Source organism: Lathyrus oleraceus, chromosome 5 (genome assembly GCF_024323335.1).
Source record: "Lathyrus oleraceus cultivar Zhongwan6 chromosome 5, CAAS_Psat_ZW6_1.0, whole genome shotgun sequence".
In the NCBI taxonomy this organism is placed as follows: Eukaryota; Viridiplantae; Streptophyta; class Magnoliopsida; order Fabales; family Fabaceae; genus Lathyrus; species Lathyrus oleraceus.
The window spans coordinates 258,525,714-258,552,765 of NC_066583.1; the positions used below are offsets into that span (position 1 = coordinate 258,525,714).

Consider the following 27,052-nt stretch of genomic DNA (forward strand, 5'->3'; position numbering starts at 1 on the left):
CAATGGCTTTTGAGAGCTTCATCTTCAATCTGCTGGATTTACAGCAGCTTTGATTTATTCCATTTGAATATCAAGATGTAATTTGGACTGTTTGTAACGCATTGGATAATGTATTAGCTTTTGGATAATTATGTAAACTTTGGAATTATTTGTAATACCTTTAGACTCAAAATTCAATTATGCAATTAATCTTTTTTTAAATATTTTAAGCTTTATCTCAATATTTTATTTAGAAGCTTGTTTGGGCCACAATGCAATAAAAATGGACTTTTCACAAATGGTTGCCCCTTAGTTATGTTCATTATTGGCTTAAATAATTATTAAGGAACAACACATACCATAAGCATTAAAAATTCAATTTCAACCAAAATGAATCTTAAACATTGTCCATCACCATAATCTCTTCCAACAATTAACCTTAGCTTAACACAAATACATGCAACTTGAATTTAGATATTTATGAAGGATCGAGACTTTGGCATGAACACTTGGGATGTGAAAAATGAGCTAATAACAAGTGATCATAAAAAATAATCATGGCTCTTAATACTTACTAATAAGAAAATGGACTTTGGATTAGTAATGTAAAAAGATTTGGACCACACTTTACAATATTAATTATGGACATGTTTATGTGAATGGCCCTTTTTAAAACCAAGAGATCTCATGGATAAACCAAAATGTGCCTTGTTAACCAAAAAGTCCCAAAATGCCACAGATGTTTTCTTAAGTCATGTACAAGGATCTCAAAAGATTGAATGTCGCTGAAGATTTGATGTCACTAAGGGTTGAGAAACCCTAAGATAGAGCTTATGCCTTAAGATAGAGTTCATGCCTTATGACATTTGGTAGTGAATGCTGGTGAAAGTTTTTTCTTACCCGGACAAAATTGGGGTATGACATCTACAATTCAACCTCTGTTTTATTTATAGGTTAGAATTTTCAAAAGAATCATTGTATCTCTAAGTCTAGATTTTTGCAAAAAAATTTGTATGGCTTAAGAAAATGGGTGAATTAGCAAATAACGGAAACCACACATAAAGACTCAACAACACATTGATATTTAACTCGACTGACACTTTAACAAAAATAACAAAAGGAAATAACAATAACAATAATTTAAATCTACCTAGAAAGCGATAAATAAAAGAGGTAAAGTTTCTTCCCCCATACTTAAACCTTGCATTGTCCCCAATCCAACGACATAAGATAGGAAAGAAAGGTAGAACCTGGGTATCCTGCTACTAGCACCTCCTGCCACGTGTACGTGCACGTCCACCGTTTCTTGGCTGGTGAGGTGGCGTGTAGTTCTGGAGATCTTCCACATGCATTGTCAATGTTGTCATTTCATCAATCAAGCCAAAAATGTTTTATTCGGTTCTGAAAGCGTAGTCGTACTGATCATGCTGCATTTGGCGAAGGATTTGCATCATTTATGTTTGTTGAGCTTCCATGTTTTGGATTTGTAGGTCACGATAAGCGTCTAATTCGCTACGCCGCAACAGTTCAGCATAGATCTCATCAAGAGTGGTAGGTGCCACATTTCTTCTTCTTGGTCTTTGACTGGAGGATGTACCTGCAACATGTGTGTGGTGTGTGGGTCAGTAGCGGGAGCAGTTTGTTCTGGAATATGATCATCATCGGTGCCCCCGCCAACAACTACATTCTCAGGAATGTGCGCGGGGACTTGGTTAGGCACCGAATCATTAGTATAACAATAATTATCCGGGTTACGCACATCTATGTGATTTGGATTTGGAAGGATGAAATCTTGTAAGACATTATTTACAATTATTAAATTAAATTTTTCGTCTCCCATTCGTTTTATTAATTCCATACTCCTTGCCATGTCAATGTCAATGGCATGATGCGGGAGCGGGGTAAGCCTGGAAAAATTTTCTTCGAGTCCTAGGACTCTGGCTATGGAGGTTATTAAACCTCCAAAAATAATAGGACATCGCTTTGCATTGACAATGGCCTGCGTGTGAGATAGTATAAAAGGGGTGGTATTCACCTTTTGTGCCAAAAAAGTGGCGAACAAATAAAAGAAGTCTTTTTCGTTCACCTTGTTAGAATCTGCTCAGCCAAAAATGGTGGACGCCAATATTTGGTAGAAATATCGAATAGTCGGGTTGTGAATTAAAGTGGCTTTGTTTCCCTCAAAACTATGGGTTACTGTACTGGTTATTGACCTCCAAAATGGTTAGAAGGCGCATTGCCAACCCTCAATATCTGGGACCTCACTGACTACGCCATCCCGATGAGGGAAATGTAGCAGGTCCGCTAGTCGGGAAAATGTAAGGGCATATTCGACGTTGAATAAACGAAACTGGACAGTCCCACTAGAGTAGTTTGTGTTGGGTGTGGGACTAAAAATTAGCGAACTTAGGAATTCTAATGTTAATTGAGCATAGACAGGGTCCTTAAGAGATAGAAAATAATTTAAATTTAAAGTGTCTAGCATATAGTTAACACTATCTAGAATTCCTAAGGCAAATAAACAGGGTTTGTCGGCGTACCTTGTTGATTCGATCTTTCTTGCGCTTAAAGACGTGTACGTCTCTTCTTGTAATTCACCTGGCTCGCCGTTCTTAAACACTATTTTATATTCCCTCATCTGTGCCATGATGAATTTCACACTTATTCTATAATGTGGTAAGAATATAGCAAGAGAGAGAGGATAATTATGCTTATGAGAGGTGTGGTTTGTTGAGGTTATGTTGGTGGTTGGAAATTTATCTATGAAATAAATTTCATTTACGATATTCAATGCTTTGGTCAAAGAATTTTGAAAATGGTTGAAAAGGCTTTAAGGCATAGTCAAACATGCAAGGGACAAACCCGTTAAGTGATTTGATGTGACAATTATTAGTAGCAGCATGCATATGAAAGGATGGTGTAGTGGCTGACGCCATTTTTCATGCTTGTGGCGGGCGCTACTAGGGACTTGTGACGGGTTCCACAGTCCTCACATGGGCGCCACAGTTGTGTGTAGCAGGCGCTACATGCAGTGTGGTCTGCCCCGTGTGTGTGCCGGTTTATTTCTTTGACCATAATTTTCATTTGAATTTTAGTTTACCGGTTGTGGAATAATGGTTTAATAACTAGTTAGGAGAGAATCAACATAATATATAGGTAGGAATAATAAACATGATATAGTTAAATGAAATTAAAGCGCAAAATTGAAGAATAAAAGAATGGAGTAGATGGGAAAAGATGATATAATTTGTCTATTGGAATAAAAATAAATGAAGTAATTAAATAAATTCCCAATGTGTAAAAACAAATAACAATAAAATCCCCAACAAGACAATAAAATAAAAGTCAGTGAATCGGTAATATTCCAATAAATTAGTCATTACAGCGACTGTTGGTAGGAGAAGTGAACGAGTAGAAGTGCTGGTAAATGTGATCCAGGTTCTCTATCAATACATCCATAAAGTCGTGGAATTCCACGCGCAGGGTGCTCAGCTCGCCTCTCAAGTTAGCAACGTGTGTCTGAACAGCTTCGATGGCAGCAACATGATTGGTGAGAGGTGCAACAGGTATAACTGGGGCGTGTGATTCAGCGTCAGAGAGATAATTGTCATAGTGGTCGTAGATTTGGGGTGTCTCTAGAGGAGAAGGTGATGCATCTGGTGGTCCATCCAAATCATAGAGTCATTTGTTCCTATCATGTACACTAGTCATAGGGTCTGGCAGGGTAAAGAGGTGTACTACTTGACTATTAATTAGGAATTCAAACACATCCGACCTAGGTTCCTAATGATACAGGTGTTTACACTAAATCAGATGTTCATAGGTCGTATAACCCCGACGAGTGGGTATTTCAATCCCATGGAATTTGCTATCATGGTCACTAAGTCTCCCACTGAGATTGGTCCATGGTCTTCCTCTGCTATACGGTACAAATTAGCTATCATGAATGTAGCGGCGTTAACAGGTCGAGCCTGTGATGCACAGTACATTATTAAGAGTTCATCTTTGGACACAAAGGTTTTGTTCTGTTCCTTTCCAAATAAGGTGTGAGCTAGGATCTTATGAAAGTAACGAATGACAAGGTTATGGATGTTCTCTGAATGCGTAAGGTCTGGCTCGGGATGGTTGTTTCCTGTGATGCTACCCTAAAAGAGATCTAATTGATGGTCTACAAGCTTGTCTTCCCGGGTAATGGTAAAGGTATCAGGACCATTAGGGCATCCTAGGAGTTCAGCCATTTCTCTATGGGTGTAGCGGTAGTCATTATCGAACAACCTAAAGGTGATTGGGCCTTTGTTAAATTTCATACCATGGTTTGGCAGGTACACTAGGGAGCTTAGGAATTCTAAAGTCAACCTACTATATGAACTAAATTTTCGTTTGATGGAGAAGGTGTCCTAGCCTAGTTGGTTAATTAGGAACATAACACTGTCTCTTATACCTAATTTGGTCATGGTGCATCCATCTGGGTATAAAGTTAGTGTCATTTCTCTCTGAGCTAGAGCCTCAAAACGTCTCATTTGAGCTCTGCCTCTGAAAACTATATCCATGTAATCTACTTGTTACATTGTGATAGTCAGTAGCTAGATAAAATCAAGTAGATAACAATATTAAGTTAGTAAAGGTCAATAATAAAGAAAGGTACCTATTAACTTTATGAGAAATAAGAAAGAAAGAAGAAATGAAAAATAAGCAGTAGTAATAATTATAAATTTGGGTAATGAAATTAAATAGTTAAAGATAGAGTGTGGGTTGTCTCCCACCAAGCGCTTTGTTTATTATCGTAAGCTCGACAGAAATAGGATAGGTGTTATTCTTTTAAATGAGCGCGAAGCTCTGTAAGCTTTAGATTTGCAATGAAATCATTGTTATCAATGTTGTGGTAATGTTTCAAACGTTGGCCGTTTACTATGAATGGTTCGCTCGTTTTTCCCTTTATCTCTATTGCTCCATTTGGAAAGATATTGGTAATTTCGAAGGGACCAGACCATCTAGAACGAAGTTTTCCAGGAAAGAGTCTAAGGCGGGATTTAAATAGAAGTACTTTGTCGCCTTCCTTAAACTATTTCCTTGATATGCGATTGTCGTGCCATTTTTTAGTTATTTCTTTATAGATTCGAGCATTCTCATACGCATCTAGTCTAAGTTATTTTAGTTCGTGGATATCTAATATTCTTTTTTCGCCTGCGGCACTATAATTGAGATTAAGGGTCTTAATGGCCCAATATGCTTTATGTTCTAATTCGACCGGCAGATGACATGATTTTCCATAAACTAGCTTAAAATGTGTGGTTCCTATTGGGGTCTTATAAGCTGTCCTATATGCCCACATGGCTTCTGGTAATTTTGAGGATCAATTTTTCCTAGAGGTGGAAACCGTCTTTTCTAAGATTTGTTTAATTTCTCGGTTTGAGACTTCTACTTGCCCACTCGTTTGTGGGTGATAGGGTGTTGCTACGCGGTGCTGGACTCCATATTTCAGTAATAGCTTTTCAAAAATCCTTGAAATGAAATGGGAGCCACCATCACTGATGACAAGTCTCGGCACTCTGAATCTATGGAAGATTATACGCTTAAAAAGTCTAATTACCACTCGTGTGTCATTCGTTGGAGAGGCTATGGCCTCAATCTATTTTGATACATGATCGATGGCAACAAGGATATACTTGTTACCAAAAGAAGATGGGAAAGGTCCCATAAAATCGATTCCCCAAACATCAAAGACTTCTACTTCCAAAATGCCTTTAAGTGGCATTTTGTCGCATGTAGATATGTTGCAAGTGCATTGACACCAATTGCAATTTCTGATCGCGATGTGGACATCTTTCCACAGAGTGGGCCAAAAGAGGCCGACTTGCAAGATCTTAGCGTAAGTCTTCGAGGTGCTTACATGTCCTCCATAGGGAGTAGAATGACAGTGGGAGATTACGTTTTCTACCTCATCTTCGGGGACACATCGACGAAAAATTCCTCTGGCGCCTCTCTTGAAAAGTAGAGGCTCATTCCAATAGTAATGTTTAAGATCATGGAAGAATTTTTTCTTTTGTTGGTAGGTCAAGTCTGGTGGAAGCACCCCAGTTGCTAAGTAGTTGACGAAGTCAGTGTACCATGGTAGTGTGGTTTTGGTGTAAATTGCTTCCACTACCTCGTTTGTTTTGGTATCCTTATGGGTTAACGCATCTTTAGATGTATTGCTTTCTAGTTGGGCTATGAGTCTTTCATATGGGAAATCATTGTTTATAGGCACTCGTTCAGGTTCAATACCTTCCATTCTTGACAAGTAATCGACCACGACATTTTTAGTGCCCCTTTTATCCTTGATTTCTAGGTCAAACTCTTGTAATAGTAAGATCCACCTTAGGAGTCTTGGTTTGGCGTCCTTTTTGTTTAACAGGTACCTAATTGCAGCATGGTCGGTATAGATAATTATCTTTGCTCCTACTAGGTAGGAACGGAATTTATCCAGAGTGAACACTACAGCTAAAAGTTCCTTTTTTGTGGTGGCATAGTTCAACTATGCAGGGTCTAGGGTTCTACTTGCATAGTATATTGCATGAAGTTTCTTATCCCTTTTTTGTCCTAAGACTGCACATACAGCATAGTCACTAGCGTCACACATGATTTCAAAGGGTAATCTCCAATCGGGCGGTTGCATGATAGGTGCGGTAATAAGAGTTGTTTTCAGTTATTCAAACGCCACTAGGCATTTGTTGTCAAAGATGAATTCAGCGTCTTTCATCAATAAGCCAGTCAGTGGTTTGGTGATTTTTGAGAAATCTTTAATGAATCGCCGGTAGAAACTGGCGTATCCTAAGAAGCTTCGTATTTCTCTTATGGTTTTTGGAGGTTGAAGGTTTACTATAACTTCTATTTTAGCCTTGTCGACTTCAATCCCCTTATCGGATACTATGTGTCCGAGTACGATCCCTTGTCGGACCATGAAATGGCATTTTTCCCAGTTTAGCACGAGGTTCACTTTTTTACGCATCTTTTTAGTACCATTTCAAGATTCGATAAGCATCCTTCAAAGCTCTGTCCGCATACAGAGAAATCGTCCATGAAGACTTCCATGATGTAATCTATGAAATCATCCAAAATTGACATCGTGCATCTTTGGGATGTTGCGGGAGTGTTACACAGTCCGAATGGCATTCGTCGGTAGGCGAATGTACCATAGTGACATGTGAAGGTCGTTTTCTCTTGGTCTTTGGGATGAATAGGGATTTGGAAAAATCCCGAATAACCGTCTAAGTAGCAGAAGTGAGAATGCTTAGCCAATTGTTCAAGCATTTGATCGATAAACGGTAAAGGAAAATGATCCTTTCGAGTGGCTTTGTTTAATTTTTATAATCAATACACATTCTACTTCCAGTAACCAATCTTTGTGCTATAGATTCTCCTTTTTCATTATTAACAACTGTGACGCCTCCCTTCTTCGGTACGACATGTACTGGGCTAACCCATTGACTATCGGATATCTGGTAGATAATACATGCTTCTAACAGCTTTTGCACTCCTTTCTTTACTACATCACTCAGAATGGGATTTATCCTTCTTTGATGTTCTCTAGAGGTCTTACTGTCTTCCTCTAGCATTATGCGATGCATGCATATAGAAGGGCTTATTCCGTTTAGATCTGAGATATTGTAGCCTAAGTCAGTTGAGTATTTTCTCAAAACATGTAGAAGCTTTTCGGTCTCTATCTGCCCTAAGTTTTCATTTACTATTACAGGTCGCTCAAGTTCAATGTCTAGGAATTCATACCTTAGATTTTTGGGTAACGTCTTAAGTTTTAGGGCAGGTTTCTTTGGGCAAGGCATATGATCAAGCGTTAGTGCTAGGCATTCGCTTAGGATGTCATCTTGGTATTCCTTACTCAAACTTTCATCTTCAAAAATATGAGGCCTTGGAATTTTCAGTATTTCGGAGTATGATGTTTTTTCATTCTCCATCTTTCTTATACATTCGTCGATGACATCTGGTTGACAACAGGTATCGTCTATAGCTGGTGCCTTTAGGATCTGCGTCAAAATGAATTCGACTTTTTCCTCACCAACTTCAAAGGTTAGCTTGCCTTTCTTAACATCTATAATAGCTCCAGGTGTAGCTAGGAATGGTCTTCCTAATATGATAGGGATGTTGGAATCCTTTTTTATATCCATGATGATAAAATCAGTAGGAATATAGAATTGTCCTATGCATACCGAAACATTTTCTAGCATACCTATGGGAAATTTAACAGAACGATCCGGAAGTTGTACAGACATCCTCGTAGGTCTTAGTTCTCCCATTTTCAGCCTTTCGCATATGGACAAGGGCATTAAACTAATATTGGCTCCTAAGTCGCATAGTGCTTTGTCGATGACAAGCTTTCTGATTACACAAGGTATGAAGAAACTACCTAGGTCTTTCAGCTTAGGAGGCATATTGTTTTGTATTATGGCGCTACACTCAGTAGTAAGTGTAACGATTTCGTTATCCTCTATCTTCTTCATGTTATATAAGATTTCTTTGAGAAACTTAGCATATAAGGGCATTTTAGTGATGACTTCTATAAAGGGTATTGTGATTTCAATTTTTTTAGAAGCTTTGCGAATTTTTTAAATTGCCCTACACTTTTAGATTTAAAAAGTCTTTGAGGATAAAGGATAAGGGGTTTATACGGTGGTGAAGGCACATAAGGTTCTTCTTTCTCTACGGCCTCCTCGTTTTTATCTTCCTTTTGATTGTCTTCCTTCTCAGTTTCCTTTCCAGGGTCTTGATGCATGGATGGGTTTTGAAATCTAGGGTCGGTCAGTCCTCTAGTTCTGTCCCACTTCGTAGTATAATAGCATTTGCATGAACTTTCGGGTTTGGTTGCGGCTGTCCAGGAAATATGCCTGAAGGAGAAGTAGTAGGTGCTTGTTGTTGAGCCACTTGCGAGATTTGTGTTTCCAACATTTTGTTATGGGTGGCTAACGCGTCTACCTTGTTTTCTAACTGCTTGATTTGCTCACTAGTGTGTATGTTTTGATTTAGGAAATCCTTATTTGTTTGGGCTTGGGTAGCTATGAAATTTTCCATCATTATTTCTAGGTTTGACTTCCTATGAGCATTTTTAGTATTTATGGCAGCTTTATGATATCCTGGTGGTACAGCAGGTGCTTGGTTAGGTGCATACAATGCATTATTGTTTTTGCACGAAAAGTTAGGATGGTTCTTCCAACCTGGGTTATAGGTGTTTGAGTAAGGGTTTCGTTGAGCATAGTTCACCTGGTCTGTGGAGGTTCCTATCAAGAGTTGACATTCTGGGGGAGTATGCCCTTGAACTCCGCATATCTCGTAGTTTTGTGCTACAGCAGCCACGGTGGCTGCATGTGTTATGGTAAAGTTGTCTATCTTTTGAGTAAGAGCATCTACCTTGACGTTAACATGGTCAAGACTGCTCAATTTGTACATGCCATCTTTCGTTGTAGGTTTCTCTATAATGGTTCTTTCGCTTCCCCATTGGTAATGATTCTAGGCCATACTTTTGATGAGTTGACATGCCTCAGTGTAGGGTTTATCCATCAGTGTGCCACCTGCGGCGACGTCTATTGTCAATCTTGTGTTGTACAAGAGACCGTTGTAAAAGGTATGGATGATCAACCATTCTTCTAGGCCGTGATATGGACAAAGCCTCATCATGTCTTTGTGTCTCTCCCAAGCATCAAAAAGTGATTCATTATTTTTTTGCTTAAACTCGTTTATTTGGACTCTTAGCATAATCGTCTTACTAGGTGGGAAATATCGGGCTAAGAAAACTTTCTTCAACTCGTTCCACGTAGTGACAGAGTTGGATGGTAGAGACTGGAGCCAATCTCTAGCTCTATCTCTTAATGGGAATGGGAAAAGACGTAGTCTTATAGCTTCTGGGGTGACACCATTCGCTTTCACTGTGTCTGCGTATTGCAAAAACACTGACAAATGTAGGTTCGGGTCCTCCGTGGGACTACCTGAAAATTGGTTTTGTTGTACGGCTGACAACAACGAAGGTTTTATCTCAAAATTATTGGCCTCGATGGCAGGGGCAATGATGTTATTATATGGTTCATCCTGTGAAAGGGTTTCATAGTACTTAAGAAAACGATTTTGCACTCCTTCGGCCATCTCTGGTTGAATAACTGATTTAGAAATAGGGATGTTAAGGTCAGGAAGATTTAGCTTGATACGATGTTCTCGTATCAAGTCTCGTATCTGACGTTCTAATCTAAGATAACGCTCAGGTTCGTCAAACTGTAGCTTTAATTTCTTGCCTTGAGAGTGAGTACTTGGCATACACTCGACAAATGTAGAAAGGGAAAAAGAATTGTTTGCCTTAGTCTATACTGGGCAACACATGAGTTACAATATCGACTAAATTAGTCCCCGACAACGGCGCCAAAAACTTGGTCGCGACTTAGTAAGTCTATGGGAATCGCGACTGCAAGTGCACAGTCCTATCGCGTAGTTTTAAAGATTATTGAACCCACAAGGACTAATAATCGAACGTATCGTTATCTAATGTTACTATGTAAATCTAAGGCTGATGATCGTTCTAAGATTGGAGGGATGAAGAGAAATAACTATAATGTAAAATAGAATATTAATAAAGATAGTGATAAAGGGGATATCGGTATGTAACGCATCAAACCTCGGGGATTCGATAGATAGTTGGTGTAATCTTATTGGTCAAAATATTCTTCAGTAGAAATTATTTATAAAAAGGACTTAGTCTCACACTCTTGTTTTTATTGACTCTGACCATACTCCTAAACCAGAATGCTTGGCTCTCGCGGTCTCATTTTGAATTTAAAATTAATTTTTGAATATGAATAAAGTCTAATTAATCCTAAAGCGCTCTCGTTGTGTTTAGGATTAATGCCTAGTTTTGACTAAAATAAGAAACTAAAACTGTTGCAGTAAATTCATGATCATCAAGCTATGGATAAGCTAGACGTCAAATAAACAAGAGTCGCCACCGTGCTTTTATTGTTTCCAAGGGAAAAGGGAAAAGTACGAACAAAACCCAAAAGATAAGAAGTTTTCAAATCAAAACTAATAAAATGTCAGAGATTGCAGGTAAGGGGGTTGGTTACACAGAGGGAAGGTGTTAGCACCCAAAGTGTCCTAGGTACTCCTAGGGAGCCCTTTTTTGTGTGCATATGTGTTTTTGTACAATGATGTTTGCAAATAAAAAAAGAGTGGGGATGAGAAAAGCATTCATTAATTATATTTTTTGTGTTTGACAAGACCTTCGGACGTGTGCCTATGTACCAACATAATAATGAGGGATCAAAACCTCGTAGTTCGTGGTATCAATTTCAAAGTGAGTGCATTGCTTTTAACAAAAATTTAAGTTTGAAAGGTGCAAAGGCCTAAACATGGTTTGAATGGGTGTTAGTTATTTTTGGCTTTTGAAATTTTACATCAATTATAGTTAAGTTTATTTACAAAGTTTGATTTAAGAAAATGAGTTTAAAAATGCAATGGCATAAGGCCAAAGTTTCTAGTTTGCAAAAAAGTGGTCAAAGTTTTTAGAAATCAACAAACACAAGCGAAGAAGATTTTAAAAGGAGGGAGAGATTTTGAAGTTAAAGAAGTGGGGAGGAGATGAAGAGACTAATCCTAAGCACAAATTTAAAAGTTGAGAGTTGAAAATATCTGACCAATAGGCTGCAATCAAATAGACAAGAATGTCATATAGAAACCCAGATTTCCCTTGGACTTTTGAATCAAGCCACAAACAATACACAAATAGCAAGTTGAAGATCAAGGCATCAAATAAAGATAGCAACATCCAAACTTAGCAACCCCATTATCTTCTTCAAGTTTTACCCATGTAGTAGATAACTTCAAAGGATGGCATAAGTGACTGGTTCAAAATAACAACTTCACAATGATCATGTTGCAGATGAACTCAGATGGATCTTCAATATTATATCAGATGAAGTTTCAATTCACAAGCACTTGGTTACATGAAGGTTGGCATTGGCCAAGTCCTTTGCATAGGGAGTGTTGCCTAAATTATAAGTCCAATTATGTCAGATCAAACCAACAGTCCACACAAGATATTTTTAGGGTTTTTGTTCTTATTATATACATTATTGGTCAAAGACCACACAAACAAACACAATATACACAAACAAAATATATCACAAAATATGGTCCAAGTGGACAAAGTGAAAGTGACATTAGTATAAATAATTTGAATGGTATGAATAATGGCAAATGAATAAAGCTCAAAAATTAAATTGCATTAAAAGTAAATGACTTGAAATTAAATGTTAGTTTTTAATGAGTTAGAAGTTAATATTGCTTTTGCTTTGCTTTTTATTTTAAGTCATTCTTTGGAGAACACTCAACCCACTTATCACAAGCATGGATCCTTGAACCAAGAAATCTTCCAAAGGAAGGAAAAAAGACAAAGTTTCCACACAATACCATGAAAGAGGGGAGACTTACAATCTCACTAACTAGAATGATATGCCTTTTGTGTCAAAATTTGGCTATGTTAAGCAATCGTAATTGGACTTATGTAGAAGTCACAACTATTTGAGGCCGGGCAATAGAATTTTGGTGTTAATGCATGTTAGAGACATAGTATGATGAACTATACTCATGAAACATACCACACACAAAAAGAGTATGCAAAGTGGGGGACCTAATCTCATCCATACTTATGTTGATTTTGCAATCAACTAGCCTTAGGATATTGAGATATCATAGGTCCATGACATGAATGCATAAAAAAGGGGAATGAGATGAAGAGAGAGGGGAAATGGATCAAACTCAAATTGGACAAAGGAAGACTTTTATCAAGTTAAGATCATTCATTCCATTTGGGAGATGTAATGTACCTTCCATCAATCCCCTAAATCTAATGATCTTAACCTAACAAAGTCAAATCAAACATTGACCAAGACCCAACAACACAAGTCAAACTCACAAAGGCAAATAGAATGGCTTTACACAATTAATTTGTCATTTAAACAATTAATAATAATAAAAATAATGCATTAAATTAAATATGGTTGGTCAATTTCCTAAAACCTCATCAAAACACCAAAGAAATGACCATGAGATTTATCATAGGTCAAACAAGGTCAAAGGACCTTTGAGAATTTTTTTTAGAATTTTTGGAAACTTAAAGTATTTTTAAACAATTAAATTTTTTCATAAAATCAATTAAATCTTGAAAAATATTAATAATGATCCAAAAAATAATTTTAATTTAGAAAATGAAAGAGGATTTTATTTTTAAAAAAATTGGTGAAACTCTCATATTTTTTGGATCAATATTAAAATTAATATGAGTTAATGAAAATCAAAGGAATAAAAATAAAAATCAGATAATCAAAAAAACATGGACCACTTGATCTCCCTCATTAATTGAGGTGGCAGATCAAGTGGTGGAGAGTGCACGCTCCATGATGCGCGTTAATCAACTGTCCACACGCTTGGTAATCACAATGAGTGCTCCAGATTAAAACATTTTAAAACAAATCAATGGCTCTGAACACTTCCATCTCATTGCCGGAGCCAAAGGCCGGTCATCTTCTCCGATGACCCTGGTCGAACTGGTTTAATCATCACCATATCGTAAATGAAAAAGGAGGACATGATCTTAAAGAAAAAATGGCGTAGATCATGAATATCACCTCAATTTAACCTAACTCCAAATATATAGAGAGATACGTGGAGTTAATTTTGAGGTGTGTCAACTGAATTGCTCCGATTTAACCTCAAAGCAATTCAATCTTCTTGCCTACATTGGTAGGACTTCAGATAACCAAAGATCCAAGAGAATTGATGAGAATTAAGAGATAATCGAAGAGAAGAAAAATATGGAAAAATACCTTCAATGCTGTGCAGAAATGGATCTCTCTTGCTTCAATTCGTGCTTGATCTTGCTTATGGAACTTGTGGATGTGGCTTAAGAGTAATACAAAGCTTTGAATCCTGGAGTTTTTGAATCTCCAAACAGTGAGATTCAAACTCATATTTTAATTGAAATTTTTTCAACTTTTCCTTTGAATTGAGAGGGTTTGGAGCTAGGGATTCAAAGCTGGCGCACAAGGTCCCTGAAACTGAAGCATTGGACCTCTATTTATAGCAAAAGATGAGTGTTATTTGCACACTTGAAATTACTTCCAAAATTGGCAATGCAATGTACATGCTTGCATTGGGTTGTGCAGGCCTATGAAGCAAAGCAAAAAGGTCCACAATCAACTGAAATGAGGTATGCATGAAGCTTGGATTGCAAGGCAAATTTATTTGAATATTTGAAGCATGAATCTTGCCAACTGATACATCCCTGTTTAAGCCATGCGTAGACCCCTCAAACTTTGTCCAAAATGAATGAATCAAGACTCTTTAGAAAGCTTAGATCAAGAGGAACAACTCTTATGTTGAACACTTTTCCAATTGGAACTTTTATCATGGCTAATTTTGGGGTGGAAGTTTTGAAATTTCAACATGCCAAAATATTTTCTAAGTGTCAAGCCACATGTTCAATTATTCCACCTTGCCTAACTTTTTATGTGAACTCCAAATGAGAAAAGTGTCTTTATCAAAGTTGTATCTCTTTCAAAAACCTTTAAAATGGTAACAAATTTTACCTTATTTGGATTTGGGATGAGTAAGTTATGCATTTTTGAAGTTGAGGAAAATCACTTTTTCAATGGTATTGGTCCAAAATGACCTATAATGTACCCTCATATCACATGCTCATAAAAGTTGATTTAGCTCTCACTCTAAACATAAACATTGTAATAGATATCTTGAATTTGATTGTGAAACTTGGAAATCTTTCATCTCATAAAAATTGAGAAAGTTATGGCCCTTGGAAGTTGACTTAAATATAGGGTTTAGACAAAATGACCTATAATGTTTCAACATGGAAAATGACTTTTCAAGCAAAATTAGATCTAGACCTCAAAATGAAAGTTGTTTGGAATGTCATTTAGAGTAACTTTTCTCTTGGAATCATTTTCATATGATGCAAATTGTAGGAGATATGGTCTATGGGGACCCAATTTTGATCAGATGAATTCATCTGGCCAACCACCATCAACCAACTTACTAACTTGCAATTCTCTTGACTTTTTAGGCTCATGGTAGCTCATATATGCATAATATGATGAATTTTGAAGTGGTCCTTAAGATATTTGATCAATTGGTGAAGAAACTTGTTGAAGAAGTTACTCAAGATACCCAGATGAACTAGGGTTTCCAAGACAAATCAACTCCAAACTCTTGAAGAATGCTTGATAAAAATAACATGTAAAGATCATTGGGACTCATACATGATGCTTAGAACCATTTTAGATCATTCCTTGGTTGTGCTCTTGGCAATAAGGGTCTTAAACCCTAGATGTGAACTTGATAGATCAAGGGTGATCATGCCCTACCTACAAAAGAGTTAGGCAAATGCAAAGACATATTTTTGGTATTTTAGTTAGTAAAATGATAAAATACAAGTATGATACAATCACATGGTGCTTGGTGATCTCTCATAAAATAAAGCCTATGAAAGAGGGGTGAGGAGGGTGCCAAGGTATGATCCCAATGCTAATGTATATGATGAGGCTGCATGGAGGATCTTAGGGTCAAAATTGGGGTCTTACAGCTTCCCCTATTTAAGGACATTCTAACTGAGGAGGTGAAGGTTAAAATCTTCGTGTCGACTCAGTAGAATGGGCTAAAATAAAAACATATACAAACAAATTTTGGTCCCTAATAGACCTCATGATGCATATGATATGGATGTAAAAGCAAATCTTTATAGGGAAATATTTCCACAGAGGAAAAGAAGTTAGAGAGACCAAAGGTCCGCAAGAGCATGACGCACTCCATAAGGAAAAACTCACTGGGGAGAAAGAGACTCTGAGGGGATAAAAGGTTTATGTGTAGGCCAAGCTATGACTTAAAAACTGCAGGGGGACTAGAGGATTCCCATAAAAATGGAAAGACTCAGCCGGGGAAACAAAGGATGTCTGCAGGGGAGACGGGTAGATCAAAATAAAACTGAAATACTCGAACCATGCAGGAAAAGCGATTTCACTAAGGAAATACGCACTCAACTCAAATGGGGAAGAAATAAATTTCAACACAGGAGGAGCAGAAATTTTATTATCCACTACCTGTTACTGGATAAGGAGATAATAAAATCTGATCACAGAGGACACCCGTTACCGGTTAAGGTAAACACATCAAGGATGACTCACTAAGGGCCGCCAAGAAGTGTATTCATTACCAATTACTGGGTAAGAATAGACTTGTTGGGGGGAAAACTGCAGAAATATGATTTCCAACTAACGGTTACTGGGCAGAAGACCAAAGATGAGAATATCCGTCACCGATTAAAGTGATCATATCAAGGACATACTCAAAGGAAAAAGGATCCATCATCGGTTAAGATAAACATATCAAGGATAATCTTGCCTGGGAATTGTTAAGAAGGATATCCGTCATCGGTTAGGATGAACATATCAAGGATAAACCGCTTAAACAAAAAGTAGGAATTACATCTATTGAATGCTGGATAGAATACCATCAAAGAGAATATTCGTCACCGGTTAGGATGAACATATCAAGGATAGACTCCGAGGGGAGAAATAGGAATTACATCTATCGGTTACTGGATAGAAGACCACAAGAGAGGATATCCGTCACCGATTAAAGTGAACATATCAAGGATAAACTCTGCAAAGGGATAAAAATAGGATTTACAACTACCAGTTACTGGGCAGAAGACCACAAAGAGAAGGAAACCCATCATCGGTTAGGATGAACATATCAAGGATTAACCCTTGGGGGAATAAAATAGGGATTACAATTACCTTTTTACTGGGTAGAATACCAAAGATGAGAATATCCGTCATCAGTTAGGATGAACTTATCAAGGATAGACTCAAAGCAAGGAAAAAAAATATCTGTCACCGGTTAGGATTAACATATCAAGGATATACTTCTCGGGGATCGTGAAAACGAATCCGCTGGGGAGAAAAAGGTTACTTTTGCCGGGTATTTGGGCAAGAAGTAACAAACTACAAATTAAGAAGAATATTACCAGTTACTGGGTGATAAACTCTTAGGAGACCTGAAACATCTATCTATGTAAGATCTAGAAAGAAACGGTCAATCAAGACTCAACCCAATGAGGATATAACTCAAGGGGAGTAGTTCCATCCAGATAATCAACTAGGGAGGAAGCTGAAACAAAAATATACGAGGAAATAACTGAGTGGGGAAGGGAGAAAGATTAAAGTATTTCTGCTTAGGGGGCTAACACTCTACAATTGAAGGAGGACAGATACCATAATCGTATGGGGATAAAGTGCCACCATAACAGAGAATTAAAATAAGAATGAATCAACAAGTGTGATGATGCAATAATGAAATTATATGAGTGTATATGTATATGTATATATGTATGTATATATGATGATTATGCTGACAACACAATCATAAAGGATACAAAGATGTCACAGATTTGAATCATCGATACAACTCTCGGCCAATCCATAAAAGAGGGAAACACCTACTGGAGAAAAGAGAGATCAACATTCCAAAGGCTCAAACCTAGTCGGGGAAGGAGAAGATCTGCTAAGGAAAACCATTATCTAGTTTGCGGGGAATCTTTAGATCAACACCATATTAAATGGAAAACAAACTTGCAGGGGATAAACATAAATAGATGCTCAGAAACCAGGAGGAAACTCTGATTGAGAGCGAATCTGATGGCGATTGGTGGGGAAACCGAAATTTTGCCGTCACCCCGTGGACTGCTGAGGAAACCTATTCTTACTCCACTGGAAACCAAATATAAACTCGGTTGGGGAAGAAATACTAAACTTAGCAGAGGGAATTGATCAACCAACTCAGCTGAGGTGACGGAGAAAATAATCGTTTGGAGAAAATCAACAAATGCCGAATGCTGAACAATGTTGTCGGGGATGAAAGAGAAATTGCGCCTACTGCTTGGGGAGAACCAATAATGATTCACATTTAGGGCTTACTGCTTTAGAACCACTATTGCTATTCTTTTAAAATGAAATCGATTGCTTAACATTCATGCTTTTATATGTTTAAGAAAAATTATTTTGATTTAAAATTTTAATTTTCAAAAATGATCATAATAAAATTTAAAACTATTTGGATGAAATAAATAAGAGTAGAAATAATTGGATAAAAGTTCAACTTTATTTAATAGAATGGTAGTCTCTAAATGACAAGACTCTGTAGATCTTTACAAAGTTGAAAATGGTAATTTACATGGAAAATGGGTACATTGAATACAATGATCGCTAATCCTTCTACCAACTCTTAATATCCACTATGCTCTTGACCGCTGTTGGGGATCAAAATCAAAACCAATCGTTGTGCTCAAGAATGTCTTCAAGACTAAAGCTCAGCAGGATGCAGTTACTTGCCATAATCCCTAATTTTTGCATAAATTGCCCCAAGATGGGGGACTCAATTTATCGGGATAATTCTTTCTGTTTTATGTCTCTAACTTTTGCCTGGATCGCCCCTTCGGGTTTTCAATCCACTAAGACGCTCATCTTTGCCTAAGCCGCCCCTTTCGAGTTTTCAACTTAGCGAGTTATTCTTTTCTTTTTTAGGCGAAGTATTTCTTGACTGCTTCTGCGTTCATGGGACGAGTGAACTCTTCACCATCCATAGTTGTAAGAATCAAGCGCCACCTGAAAATGCTTAATTCACAACATATGGCCCCTCATAATTAGGAGCCCATTTTCCCCTAGAATCTGGTTTGAAAGATAGAATCTTCTTGAGCACAAGGTCACCTTCTCTAAACACACGAGGTCTGACCTTCTTATCAAAAGCTTTCTTCATCCTCTGCTTATATAATTGGCCATGACACATGGTAATCAATCTCTTCTCTTCAATTAAATTCAGTTGATCATACCTGGCCTGACACCATTCAGCCTCAGCCAACTTGGTTTCCATCAACATACACAGTGATGGGATCTCAACCTCTACGGGGAGCACAACTTCCATACCATACACAAGAGAGAAAGGGGTTGCCCCCGTTGAAGTGCGGATGGATGTACGACATCCGTGCAAAGCAAATGGGAGCATCGCATGCCAATCCTTATACGTTACAACCATTTTCTGAATAATCTTCTTGATGTTCTTATTTGCAACTTCAACAGCCCCATTCATCTTGGGTCTGTAGGGAGAATAATTATGGTGTGCAATCTTGAAGTCTTTGCAAAGAGCTTCCACCATATTATTGTTCAAGTTCGATCCATTATCAGTAATGATCTTGCTTGGCATACCATAACGACATATGATCTGATTCTTGATAAACTTTACAACAACTTACTTGGTTACATTTGCATATGATGTCGCTTCAACCCATTTTGTGAAGTAATCAATTGCCACAAAAATTAAACGATGTCCGTTTGAAGCTTTAGGCTCAATCATGCCAATCATATCTATTCCCCACATGAAGAAGGGCCATGGGGAGGAAATGAAGTTCAATAGTGTCGGAGGAACATGAACCTTATCCGCATAAATTTGACACTTGTGGCATTTCTTCACAAACTTGCAACAATCAGATTCCATTGTCAGCCAATAGTAACCTGCTCGCAACATCTTCTTTGCCATTGCATGTCTATTAGAATGAGTACCAAAGGAACCTTCATGGATTTCAGTCATCAATAAGTCTGCTTCGTGTCTATCCACGCATATGAGCAGAACCATATCGAAGTTTCTCTTGTAAAGCACATCACCATTCAGGTAGAAATTGTCGACTAATCTTCTCAAAGTCTTCTTATCTTTCAACGATGCCCCAGACGGGTAAATCTGACTTTGGAGGAAACACTTGATATTATAATACCATGACTTTTCGTCTTTGATCTCTTCAACAACAAACACATGAGTTGGCCTATCAAGACGCATCACAGTCAAATTGGGAACTTCATTCTAATACTTCACTATAATCATTGACGCCAATGTTGCAAGAGCGTCTGCTATCCGGTTTTCATCTCGAGGGATATGATGAAACTCAACCTTTGTAAAGAAAGTTGAAATCCTCCTCACATAATCTCTATATGGTATCAAACCGGGTTGATTCGTCTCCCATTCACCTTTGATTTGATTCACAACCAAAGCCAAATCTCCATAGACATCCAAATACTTGATTCTGAGATCAATGGCATCTTCAAGCCCTATAATGCAAGCTTCATATTATGCCATATTGTTTGTACACTTGAAAGTCAATCTAGCGATAAATGGAAAATGCGTGCCTTGAGGAGTAATGATTACTGCCCTAATGCCATTACCATACTGATTAACAGCTCCATCAAATACCATGCCCCAACGGGAACCAGGTTCTGGTCCTTCTTCAAGCAATGGTTCGTCAGAATCCTTCATTTTCAAGTACAAGATCTCTTCATCAGGAAAATCATATTGTACTGACTGGTAATCTTCAATTGGTTGGTGAGCCAAATGGCAGCCAAGACACTACCTTTGATCGCTTTCTGAGATCGATATTTAATATCATACTATGATAACAACATCTTCCAACGGGAAATTCTCCCAGTTAAAGCAGGTTTCTCAAATATATACTTGATTGGGTCCATTTTGGATATCAACTAAGTGGTATGATTCAACATATACTGACGATGACGCTTAGCAGCCCAAGCCAATGCGCAGCAAGTCTTTTCTAGCATAGAATATTGAGTCTCACAGTCGGTGAATTTCTTACTGAGGTAGTAAATTGCAAATTCTTTCTTTCCAGTTTCGTCTTGCTGGCCAAGAACATAACCCATACTATCTTCAAGCATAGTCAAATACATGATCAATGGTCTTCCTTCAACAGGTGGAGACAAAATCGAAGGTGCGAGCAGATATTCTTTGATACTGTCAAAAGCTTTCTGGCAGTCTTCGGTCCAATCACAAGACTGATCTTTCCGAAGAAGCTTGAATATAGGTGAACATGTGGCAGTCATGTGGGAAATGAATCTTGAGATATAATTCAAGCGACCGAGAAAACCTCTGACTTGCTTCTCAGTTTTGGGCGCATGCATCTCTTGTATTGCTTTGACCTTGGCAGGATCAACTTCAATACCCTTCTCGCTGACAATAAATCCCAACAACTTACCAGAACGAATACCAAAAGTACATTTGTTGGGATTCAAGCGGAGTTTATACTTCCTCAAGCGCTGCAATAGCTTCAACAAATGCTCAACATGTTCCTCTTCATCAATGGATTTAGCAATCATATCATTAACATAGACTTCGATCTCTTTATGCATTATATCATGAAAAAGAGTGGTCATTGCTCTTTGGTAAGTTGCACCAGCATTCTTCAAACCGAAAGGCATCACTCTATAACAGAATGTTCCCTAAGGTATAATAAATGTGGTTTTATCCATATCTTCGGGTGCCATCTTGATCTGATTATGTCCGGAAAATTCGTTCATAAATGAAAAGACTTTGAATTTAGCAGTATTGTCTACCAACGTATCAATGTGTGGTAGAGGGAAATCATCTTTCAGACTGACTTTATTTAAATCTCTATAATCAACGCACATACGGACTTTTCCATCCTTCTTAGGAACAGGCACAATATTGGCCACCCATTATGGGTACTCAGCAGTAACAAGGAAACCATCATCGATTTACTTCTGCACTTCTTCTTTGATCTTCACTGCCATATCGGGATGCATTCTTCTCAACTTCTGCTTGACTGGCGGGCATTCTGGCTTCAACGGCAATCTATGCTCCACTATCTTGGAATCTAAACCAGGCATATCTTGATAGGACCAAGCAAATACATCTGAATACTCTCGAAGAAGATCAATCAACCCCTTCTTGACATCTAGACACAGTCGAGACCCAATCTTGACTTCCTTCACATCATCTTCGAAACCCAAGTTGACCAGCTCAATCTGCTCTTCGAATGGCCGAATGGATTTTCCTTCATGCTCAAGAAGACGAGACATTTCATCACTCACTTCTTCATCATTTTCCTCCTCAGCCTCAAACACAGGGAATTCAAAATTTGGAGAAGGAGAATGATCATTGTATTCAATGGGTGTAGAAACCAACATGCATAATGATTTGATATTTTGATATTAGAGAAGTGAATTTGTGACCAAATATTATGCAGATGGACAATTATATTATTTATTCATGTTTTTTGTGATTACCATTTTTAGATAAAGCAAAAAGTAAAAACAAAATATCATAGATGTGGATGAATATAATTATATTTTATTAATGATCAAATTGAAAATGCCCAAACAATGTTCGCTTCTCCCTTAGGCATAGGAGAAGGATTTTCAAAAACAAATAAAAGCAATTACTTAGATTGACGTATAATAATAGGAATATCAACAATAGTCCAATTGTTGTAAGCTTTTCCATGTGTCACGAAATTGGTGCAGTCTTCCTCTTCGTCATCCTCTAGCACAACAACTAAGTGTTGTTAATTTCCATGAATGAACCATCTACTATGGAAGCTGAGTTGCACACCATCAGATCTAACAGTTGACGAACCTTGCTGGAAACCTAAACCAGTTATGTTCTTATTATCAGAGATCTCTACCATCTGCCCCCACTGATCAACATTTCCATCTTCAACAATCTTTCTTGCATCTTTGAATCAGGACATAGGTGCCTCAACTATCTTTTAAACAGCAATAGATAAGGCTTGGAACGGAGTTCCAACCTCATCCTCAGCTTCAACATAAGATAAAGATGACAGGTGGCTGACTAGCAGCGCCTTTTCCCCGCCAACAATAACTAGCTTTCCATTCTTGACAAACTTGAGCTTCTGATGCAATATGGAGGTAACATCTCCCGTCTCGTGAATCCACGGCCTTGCCAATAGACAACTATAGGCTGGGTGGATATCCATTACTTGAAAAGTAATCTGGAAGTCACTCGAACCTATCTTCACCGGAAGGTCCACTTCTTCAATCACAGTTTTGTGCGAACCGTCAAAAGCTTTGACGATCATGCCACTATATCTCATAGGTGCTCCTTGATATGACAGCTTGGACAATGTTGACTTTGGAAGCACATTCAATGAATATCCGGTGTCAACTAGCACATTTGACAAAGCGTCATCTTTGCAGTTCATAGAGATATGCAAAGCCAAGTTATGATTCCTACCCTCCTCGGGGAGTTCTTCATCATAAAAACTGAGATTGTTAGAGGAAGTGATGTTAGCCACAATATGATCAAACTGATCCACCGTAACATCATGTTCCATATACGCTTGCTCACGAACTTTCTACAGTCCTTCTTAAAACACCCCAAAATTTGCCCTCCTTATTCACGCATTCATTTTTAGGTTATTTAACATTAGATACATTGCATTTCATCATGTCAATCGGGATTAGCTCCAAGAAGCTTGAACATCATCCAGGACACTTTGTGGGTTCTATTTAGATGATCAGTCAACACAAGGGAAAGACTTGAGTTACTTCCAACAGAGGTCTATTCGTCAATCAAAACGTTAATCTTGAAGGAGCAAAAGTTTGTTCATGAATTTTCATGCTCGCTAGGCGAAGCCCACGCGTTTCGAAAAAAAAAACGAAAAAAATTAATTAATTAATTAATTAATTAAATAAATAAATAAAATATAATAGAAAAATCTTGGACTTGGACCTCTCTCATTTGAGGCCACAAAGCCATGAAAATCAGGTTATAAAAGAGGGAGAACAGACAGAAAAAGGAAGAGAAGCAAAACACTCTAAGGTTTCCTTGGAACAAAACCCTGGACAAAACCTGAAGAGAAACCTAGACAGAGAGAGTGAGAATTAATCTGCAGCAACCTCCAGGGAACTCTGAAAGGTTCATTCTGACTCACACACTTTCAGCTCAAGCAAACCCTAACATTGGTTTGCAAATCCAGTTGTGCCATTTAATTTCAACTGATCTCTCCAATCAGGTTTGCCCTATATCCATCATCTTTATGCCTTTAATTTGAATGCTCTAAATGTATGAGGTATTATGGGTGAATTTGATACCCTTTTGATGCATGTGTTTGACAAGAGGTTTAGGCCTTCTACCCTTAATATCAATGAAACTTAGGTGTTGATAAGGTGTAAACCATAATCCACCAAAAATGGATGGTTGATATTAAGGATAACATGATCCATCCCATGACCTTTGTTTGGTGTGCTTTGCTTGATCCTCTTAATTTCTCTCCAGGCAGTGCAACCTGACAGATGTTCAAGCGGATCCAACAATTCTGACTGACATGCCATTGCATTGCATAACATCATCTGCATATTTGCATCCAACATCTCATGCTTATTCATTAGCAGGGTATTCCCTTTTTAAGGGAGGGCCTTAAAATCGAATAAGCAGTGCATCGCATACCATACATACTAACCCTTGTTTGTTTTGCAGGTGTCACCGTAGTGTCTAATGTTTGTTCCCTGTTGCAGGCAGTTATTGGTCCCAAGCGAGTTCACAGGTACCCGACAAAGGAAAACCATCCACGACTAGCAATGGACCAGATACAGAAAGAACTGGCTGATATGCGTGAAAGGATGGATCAGTTCATGACATTGATAACTGGTATGGCAGAAGGCCAGGAAAGGCTGAAGGAATTGGTTGAGCAACTGAGGCCCGATCCAGAGGTAGAGATACCAAATGCTGAGGGGAACGCTGATAACCCTGTGAACACTGGTAACGCGGGTAACACAAATGTTGATGGAAACCCGGGTAATGTTGGCAACATGGGAAATGTTGGGAATGGTATTGGCGGAAGGTACAATGTGAATCAAGGGATTCGGATTAACGGGCGCCCCGTTAATGAAGATTGTCAGTATGATCAATTTTCTTTGCACGACGAGGCCCTCGAGACCACTCGCCGTATGGATGAGCTTGCTGAGAAGCTCAAATCTTTGGAGTATCAAAATTCCTTAGGTTTTGATGTCACCAATCTTGGTCTGGTTCAGGGAGTAAGGATCCCTCACAAGTTCAAACCCCCTACTTTTGAGAAATACAACGGGGCTTCTTGCCCATGCACTCATCTCCAATCTTATCTGGGAAGGTTGGGAGCTCACACTGAAGATGAAAAGCTGTGGATGTACTATTTTGAAGACAGTTTAACTGGAGCTTCTCGTGAATGGTATTCTCATTTGTCTCGTACTACCATCAAGAGCTGGAAATACTTGGCAGAGGCTTTTGTCAAGCAATATCAATACAACTTGGACATGGCTCCAAATCGGACCTTGTTGCAAGGAATGTCTCAGACTGCCAAGGAAACCTTTAGAGAATATGCTCAGCGTTGGAGACAGATTGCTGCATCCGTCCAACCCCCTATGTCTGAAAGGGAGATGGTGGACATGTTCATGAACACTCTTCAAGGCAATTATATCGAGAGATTGGCTTCTTGCCCGTCAATCAGCTTTGCAGAGATAGTGATTGCTGGAGAAAGGATCGAGAGTCTGTTGAAGATGGGCCGAATTCAAGACAATAATGCTTCCAACTCATCAGTTCCCAAGAAACCGTTTGCTGGTAACGGTCAGCGAAGAAGAGAAGGTGAGACGAGCGTTGTATATGCCAACAGAGGCAGGGGCAGAGGACGCCCTAATTATTATCAAGATCAAGTGGCCGCAGTCACTATTCCAACACCTGTTCCTCAACCGCAGTATCATCCGCAACAGCAACCCAGGTACAACAATCAATAACAAGGAGGTAATCCGGGTCAGCAAAGACACTATCAACAACGTCCAAGGCAGGCGGACCGGGTCATTGAGCCAATCTCAATGCCTTATTCTGTGTTACTTCCCAAGCTGATTGACATGAATCTGGTTACGTTGAGAACTCTGGCCCCACCGGTCGATCCCAACAATCTGCCTAGAGGTTATGATGTCAACGCCAGATGTGCTTTTCACTCCAACACACCTGGCCATACTACAGATAATTGCAAGGCTCTCCAGCTAAAGGTACAAGATTTGAGAGATGCCCAGACCATCAATTTTTCTCCGGTGCCTAATGTTATCCAAAACTCGATGAAAGCTCACGACAGGCAGAGGATTAATGTTGTTGATAGTGGGGAAACTTTGAATTTGGTTTCTGATGTGGCTAAAGTGAAGACTTCGCTATCGGTAGTTAAAGACCGACTTTTGAAAGGACAGATTTTCCCGGGCTGTGGGGAAGAGTGCAGAAATTGTCAGGACGCCGAGAACGGATATGATAGTTTGAGAAGGGGTATTCAGCAACTGATAGATGAAGGTTGTCTTCAGTTCGATCAGACTCGTCCAGTGAAGAATGATGTGTCGACAGTAACGTTTTATTTCACTCCTGAAGAAATATATATTCCCGAGAGACCCGTTCCGACAATAATATATTTCCCAGAAAGTCCAACACCAATTTACTCTGACAACCCTCAACCGACTTTGATTGGTCCGGTCACCATCACGGTACCAGGACCTGTTCCGTATGAGAAAGACAGTGCTATCCTGTGGCACTATGGGGATGATATCTACTGCCAGGGGCAAAAAGTTAACGAAGAAGACATTGACATTGGTAGCTCTGCTGTAGACAATGTTGGAGGAATCGGTGGCTTCACTCGCAATGGACGCCTATTTGCACCATCAACATTGCGCACGAATGCTGAAGCTGAGGCAGCTGCCAAGGCTAAAGGAAAATAGATAACCACCGAAGAGGTTACTACTGAGGAAGCTCCTCCTAAGACCGCATTCGAGAAGGAAGTGGATGCGTTTATGAGGATTATCAAGAAAAGTGACTACAAGGTAGTCGACAAGCTAAATCAGACACTCTCAAAGATCTCCATTCTCTCACTATTGATGTGCTCTGAGGCACACAGAGCAGCCTTGTTGAAAGTACTGAATATGGCTTATGTTCCACCAGAGATAACTGTTAACCAGCTGGAGTCGGTAGTTTCGAATGTACACACTAGCCATGCGCTAGGTTTCACCGATTATGACCTAACATCTGAGGGCAGGAATCACAACAAAGCCTTGCATATCACAATGGAATGCAAAGGGACGGTGCTTTCCCATGTTTTGGTTGATACAGGTTCTTCTCTGAATGTTCTCCCAAAGAAAGCCTT

The 27,052-nt window shown here is 38.7% G+C and overlaps 1 non-coding gene across 1 annotated transcript; it reads left to right on the forward strand.

The window, feature by feature from the left end:
* Positions 1–9,616: 9,616 nt before the first annotated feature.
* Positions 9,617–9,723, forward strand: LOC127089536 (small nucleolar RNA R71). Its single transcript, XR_007791117.1, has one exon. It is a non-coding gene; the product is annotated as a small nucleolar RNA R71 (small nucleolar RNA).
* The last annotated feature ends 17,329 nt before the right edge of the window (positions 9,724–27,052 follow it).